Raw genomic sequence first — 7,364 nt, 5'->3', positions numbered from 1 at the left:
TTTAACAGGCAAGTCCGCATATTTATCTGTTGACTGTTTGCAAGTAATAACATGTCTCGTAAGCAGAGAAAAATTGTTGCTCTCAACACTGTCCACTCAATCAACAGAGTCAGTGTACTGATGCATTTTGTAGTTTATAGTTTACATTTAAATGTCATTTTAAAATACATGTTGTTTTTGCCTATCTTTGCCGAAAGCTAGAGCAGCCAGGCAGCTACACATATTTAAAATCACGCCCCCATAGTATAGCACTGCAGCTGCCTGGCTGTTCTACATTTGTGCTATTTCCTGTAATGTGCACATCACTTCACACGTTCCCTTTTACAGGAAATGACACCGAAAGTAAACATCCAGGAACAACGGCAGCACCCGAAAACCTGAAAAGATGCCTGCCTTACAGATGTAAGTAGAAATACATTTTGTAACTGATGTTCTGAAGGCTACTTGATTATAATATTTTATATAGGACAAAACCTGGATTTGTTGCAATGAGAGTCCAGGGCAAAAAACGTACTGTACATTAAGCCATTGTTTCTCAAGTAGGCTATTAAAAATAGCAAAGCAACCAGACAAGTTAGTCAAACAAGCAAATTAGCCTGTCGTGACATGTGAATGTTAAGAGTGAACCTGATGAAGCGATGGTGAATCGCATTGTTCACAAAAATAAAATAATAAATCAGCAAATCCAAGTCGACCAGTGTGCGGTGGTTACACTTTTCTGGAAGCAAATTAGATTGTTAGGATATTTGGGGGAAAATACCGCTCTCAACTGGATGTTACAGCAGAGATGAGATGTGCCCTCTCTCTCAACATGTAAATGATTGGGAGAGAGGGCACCTGCCTGTGATGTTTTAGGAAACACAGGTGAACATTGATAAAATGTCATATACAGTATAACAAAGGATGCTTAGCATTCATGTCAAAGTACAAAGATAAAACACTGCAAAGGGGTTACCGAGTGCTCTAATTGTCTTATGTCCAGGGGTGCACTTGGAGTTTTCCCATTAAGGCAGCTTCCATAAAATATAAGGCACTCTCCTTTGAGTCAAGGAATGTAGGCTATAGTTTAAAAACCCTTTACTGATTCATGGGGTAGCCCAAAGTAAAAAACGCAAACCGGTTTCAGCCATCTAGGCCTTCACCAGGCGTGGTCAAAAGGTAAAGGGTAAAATAATTTACCCTTTGTGTGTGTTTTATGTGTGTGTGCATGTGTGTATTTTCTTTTGAGTGTGTGGGTGGGGTTAATGGTGTGTGTGTGCACACGCGTTTATGTGTGTGTGTGTGTGTGTGTGTGTGTGTGTGTGTGTGTGCGTGCGTGCATGTGGGTGTGGTGTGTACGTGTTTGTGTTTATGTGTGTGCGTGCGTGCCTGCATGTGTGTACTGTATGTGCGTGTGAGTCTCTGCGTGCGTGCCTATATGTGTGCATGCATGCATATGTGTATGTAAGTGTATGTGCATGCATGCGTGCGTGTCTGTGTTTATGACTGAGTGTGTGTGTGTGTGTGTGTGTGTGTGCTTGCATGTGTGTGCATGTATCTTTATGTGTGTCTTTATGTGTGTGTTACAATATTAATATGTATCTTTATATTAATATACTGTACTGTCCCCCATGAACAGAATTATGAAACTTGGCATACATTCAGAGGGTGTCATAGTGATCCTCCACTTCAGTTTTGAACGTGTCAGCCAAAGATACTAGTGATTACAACGCCTCGTTTTTGCTTTTTCATTTTTAACTAGCTGGCGCCATACATTAACCCTCTGGAGTCTCTCTCCCCCCCTGGGGATTTGAAAAACTGTTCCAAACACACATCTCAATCTCTGCTATTTCTTGTCCTAGAAACATATAAGTGACACCATTAGAAACCTTTATCAACTAGTTTCCAAATATATATGTTTTAAAAGTGAATGTATCAATGATACTTTGTAAAAGCAATTAAAGAAAATCCTAGGATTTCAGTCCTCTCACCTGCAGCAGGCCCATTCAAAATGCCATTCAAAATTCAACTTAATTTGCATTTGAAAGACACTCATTAAAGGGATAGTTCGGGTTTTAAGACACGAAGTTATATGGGTTCCCTGTCAGCAACGTTGTGCCTCAGCACTGACTTACCCCCCGACAGCGTCCTGTGAGCCGAGATCCAGCCGGTTTTTGATCGTTTTTGATGCCGGACTATTTTCTTCAGCACGTTTCTGGGGTCACGAAAGTAAAGTGTTTTTCTTCTCAAAACCATATGCGTTCAACAGAGTGATATATTTGCACCACAAAAACGTTGTCCAGCTGTCAGTAGCGCGCAGTGATAGGAATCGCGAAAAATAAGTAAGTGATAACGAGGTTTGAATTTTTCCTGGACAACGTTTTTGTGGTGCAAATATATCACTCTTTTGAACGCATATGGGTTTGAGAAGAAAAACACTTTACTTTCGTGACCCCAGAAACTTGCCGGACTACTTTCTTCAGCATCAAAAACCGGCTGGATCTCGGCTCACAGGACGCTGTTGCGGGGTAAGTCAGTGCTGATGCACAACGTTGCTGACGGGGAACCCATATAACTTCGTGTCTTAAAACCCGAACTATCCCTTTAAGTGACACATTTAAGTCTGCCTTCTTTCCAATTTGTAGTAAAACTACATAACATTTTTTATTGTTCTTTTTACTTATATGGAGCAACACCATTGGTTTCAAGGTTCAAACGTCAAAGTCTTAGCTCAATATATTTATAGTGTGTTTTTTTCCTTTGACCTTTGAGCTTTGAAAATAGTTTTTGAAATAGTTGTGTTTACACTAAATTATAATAAAAAAGTAATTTCATTACATCCACTTTACTTTCATATAATTATTGTGGAGGACCTTTAGAATATAACCATATCACTTTTGCATAGATGTTTTTAGTTAGATGAAAAACGTAAAAATCTCAAGGTATAGCTGACTGCCTCAAAGTGCCTGAAAAGGCCCCGGACCTCCAAGTGTTAAGTAAGGGATAATGTTTAGAATGCCAGTCATTATTGGTAAACAGGTTCCGACAGGGCGAACTGGATCTTGTTTCACCCGACCGGGCGTTATACATTATCCCGCTTATTATACGGCTACTTGCCAAAACGAGAAAAGAAACTTAACACAATGTGTCTTTAGCAATGACTTGGTTACCGTTTCGTGGTTCCACTAACAAAATAAATAGTTCGCCACACAGATAGAACTTGACAGTTTCAGGTGTTTCATGGCAACGTCTTACTAGCTGAGTTTCACTTTCAATGAAATTCCATTGCAGTAAGCAAACGTATTTGTTGCGGATTGATATGAAAGACTTGAATAAGAAGCACAAAACCCATTCTCCTTGACAGTGGTCTGTTATACTTAGCAACGGTCTGTTATCGAGAAATATCAGACCTCCGAACGTTGGGAAGGCCCATTTATGTGAATGGAACTCTGTGCAGGACTCTGAAGAGCGGTGTAATAAATGAGAGTGGATATAGGATGGGTTAACATGGCCCCTGGAGGCCAACATAAAAAGGTCATCCCAAGCCTATTCACATCCACATCCTATTCACAGAAGACTGTGTCCGGCCATCTACAGGCCCGTTGATGTACACTGTACAGTCACTATACTGTATGTACGGTGTACGCATAAATTAATTTATTGTATGGCCCCCCATGAACGAAATTCCACCAAACCTGGCATTCATCAGAGGGTGTCATAATGATCACACTTCCAATTTAGTGGTTTTGACCATGTCAGCCAGAGGTACCTGCGATTACAAAACCTCATGTTCGCTTTTTCATTTTCAACAAATTATACATTCAAAGGTATGAATGATATCAAAGTAGAAAAAAGTAGAAAAATGGCTGCACTTTGCATACAAAACATGTACTGTATATTGCACAATTTTGTATGCAAAGTGCGGCCTTTTTCCTTCTCTAATATAATGGGTAGCACATTTTACAGAGGGAATTTTGAACATCTATTTAGGGATGAACTGTTAGCCTATTATAACTGAAATCTTCAGACCCAGGGGGACAAAGGCATCAGCCAAATAAACAAATACATAACGAATCAAGCAAGCTTCAACAATTCACATGTGTCTTCAATTTTTTCAGAAGTGGAATGAAGATAGCCATAGCTGGGGTTGTGATCGAAGCTGGAAATCTCTTTGCTTCAGTTGACGTCCTACACGCAGTTACATTAATGCTAGTCGTTGTTGGAGTTCTAATGATTGTATATGAGAAATATAAAAGTAAGTTTTACAGTTGTTAATGGGCCTTTATTGACCTATGTCCAAGTTGAAGTTAATGTTAATATCTCACCACTTAGTGTACTAATTTGTAATGTTACTCCAAAGCCTCTCATGTGATGTCTCTGCTTTATTTTGAAGCTCCGTCACCACCTCACCCAGCTAATGGGTACAAGAAGGAGAGGTGACCAGAGAAGCAGTCATCGGACAACACAGACAACACAGTCAACAGAGAATATATATATTCAGATTAATCAATTCATCATCAATTATGAACTCCATCGATTAGGAAAATGACAATCACTTTGTTTTACAGAAATGCACATGATCTTTTTATTTGTTTTCCAGCTGAATCAGAATGTAATTTAATTCACGGTTCATTTTTTACATTTAGAAAATTGATGATGTTTCCAAAATTGTGTTAAATAATAGTAATCTCAATATTGACCAAAATAATCTTGATTATGGTTTTTGCCTTTATAGAGGGGGAACATTACTGTCTCATTCATAAAGTCATAATAAAGACACTCACCTTTCAAGAATTTTAATGTTTTCCATTGTTTTGTCTCTTGGTCTCAGCCAAAGGAGATGGCTGAGACAGGATGTTTATTGTAAGCAGACAGAATGTTTCTACAACGCCAAAGTGTCAAAAGAGTAGCATAACGATCTATATGCACAAAAGACCCATTTTTCTCAAATATTGTTCACAAATCTGTCTTAATCTGCATGTTAGTGAGCACTTCTCCTTTGCCGAGATAATCCATCCACCCCACAGGTGTATCATATTAAGATGCTGATAAGACAGCATGATATTTGCACAGGTGTGCCTTAGGCTGACCACAATAAAAGGCCAATCTAAAATGTGCACCAATTTAAGATGTTTACCTATGACGCGTGTGTGAACGGGAGAAGCATATTCAGGAGCCTGCTTAAAATGGGTACAGTAGTGATGGGCAAAGCTGAGACCATAGACTTCAATGATACTCGACATAACGGGTGATTTTGACACCCCTTGTGTTCTCCAGATTCCCAGAAGTGGCTTCTGATGAAGTATCTTGCTCCACCTTAACAATCTCTGACTGAAACACTTACAGTAGAATTTCGTAAATGGGCTCATTACTCAAAGCTTCAGTAACAGCGACCTCTCCTGGTGAACAGCCATGGCTGCATCTAAATTATCCCTCGATAGTTACAGTAACAGGAGGCTTTAACACTAGTGAAATAAATCAGTAGATTATTTAATTTAGACTAGAAATAAAAATTGATGAACTTGTGTATTGTGTTATTGGGTAGAGAATGCTTGGGGAAACAGAGAATGTGTGGGGAAAATATGGCACAAGTTGGGTGTGCTTCTGTAATTATAGCCAGGGTGCATGGGAGAGGGAATACTCAAATATATTTCTTAAGGAACATGATTTTTTCCACACTTTTTGGACTGTTCTTTGTTTGCTCACAACCTCTCCACATTTTGAAAATTTGTTCAGAGGGAATGGATGACGCCGGCGTGCCAGTAGGCCTATAAAAAGGTGGCTTACACATTTTTGTGATTTATCCAGTACACCAGTGGGTCTTCAGATCTTTCCACTGTACCTCCACTGTAGCATTCACTCTGATGTTGGACGAGGAGATTGGCTCTCAGTATCCAGTCTAATTCATCCCAAAGGGGTTCTATTGGGTTGAGGTCAGGATTCTGTGCAGGCCAGTTCATCCACACCAAACTCTGTCATCCATGTCTTTATGAACCTTGCTTTATGCACTGGTGCACAGTCATGTTGGAACAATATATAGTGTATGTCACCATCTGCCTTGCTCTTGATCGTATTATCTGCTAGGGCTAGGCAAGGAGTTGCATCCAGGCTCTTTTTAACCACTAAATTAAGAGCATGTGCAAAACCACATGAAACACAACAACTATAGCTGTTATACTAGCTAACGGTTACATCTTGCTGCCAGCTATGGACGGATACACCTTACCTGATGTGTTTCAGTCACTGACTCGTGGTATTTTCATCGGGAAGGGAAGTGCGAGGAAGACCTGTTGCTGGTATGGTTGTAAATGGGCTAACGTCAAAGATTCTAAAGCGGAGCGCCCTGTGATCTTTGTTTTTTTTTTTGTTGGAATTACGATCTTTTACAATGTTGTAATTCAATAGTTACATAGTAGACTTCAAGTATCTTTACATGAAAATTTGTCTTTTAAATTGACAAACATCATTATGGGTAATTCAAGACACAAGTCGATCGGGACCAAAAAAAATATTTATCTTTTGCCATTGACAACCATTCATAATTTTTCCAAAGGTAGGTTCCATGGTGGCTGGCAAATGGAAGGCACCAGATCCATCAATTGGATCCAGACCAATTTTGGACTGATGTGTTATCTTGTTTTGGGTACTCATTATAAAATCTTGAACATATTTTGTGCCCTTTTATTGTTTAAAGGGGAAATCTGGTGTTAAATTGACTTAAGACTGAGTTCACAGAAAATAAGAGGACAATGTTCCTGGAAGTGAACATCTTCCTTCATCTATAGTAGCCTATCTTGTTCCGCTTTAACCATCTTTGATAAGCAGCAAGGGGGTGACTGTGTGAATGACTAGACCACTGTTGAATTTCAATTTTGTGCGCCATTTCCATGGACAAGGACAAGCTGTTCAGGTGTAGCTGCTGCTCTTCGGAACACACAAATGTGCAATCTGATGGCGACATGTAGCATGTCCTTCCAGAGGCAAGTGTGGTGTTGGTGGTGTGTTGTGATGGTGAGATGTAGCGCGTCTTCTGTGCAGGCTGTTGATATGAGAGGACACCTGCCTTTTAGACTAACCCGGTCCCAATGCCAATCTCCACAAGGGGCTGGTCAGATCTCATGTTCATGGTGGTCACAATTGGCTGATCCTCAATGCTGAATCTACTGTATGCCTCTATTAATCTGAACATGCAGGGATCAAGTAATGGACTGTCCAGGCTTCTCTAGAATCCACAGAAAAAAAGATTTAAAAAAATGCATTGTGTTACTGTAATAAGGGAGGAACACAGCAAATGAAAAAATAGCAACAGGTTATCAATTTCTCTTCTCTTAGGCCTAATTCAATTCTACACTGTTTTCAAACAACAAGATGTGACGAAAACCAAA

At 39.7% G+C, this 7,364-nt stretch overlaps 1 long non-coding RNA gene across 1 annotated transcript; it reads left to right on the top strand.

The window, feature by feature from the left end:
• The first annotated feature begins 286 nt into the window (after nucleotides 1-286).
• Nucleotides 287-4,770, top strand: LOC134069123 (uncharacterized). Its single transcript, XR_009936773.1, has 3 exons — nucleotides 287-402; nucleotides 4,098-4,234; nucleotides 4,373-4,770. It is a non-coding gene; the product is annotated as an uncharacterized LOC134069123 (long non-coding RNA).
• Nucleotides 4,771-7,364: the final 2,594 nt, after the last annotated feature.

This window comes from Sardina pilchardus, chromosome 21 (assembly GCF_963854185.1).
Source record: "Sardina pilchardus chromosome 21, fSarPil1.1, whole genome shotgun sequence".
NCBI classification, from domain to species: Eukaryota; Metazoa; Chordata; class Actinopteri; order Clupeiformes; family Clupeidae; genus Sardina; species Sardina pilchardus.
This window is presented reverse-complemented; position numbering and strand designations above follow the sequence as displayed.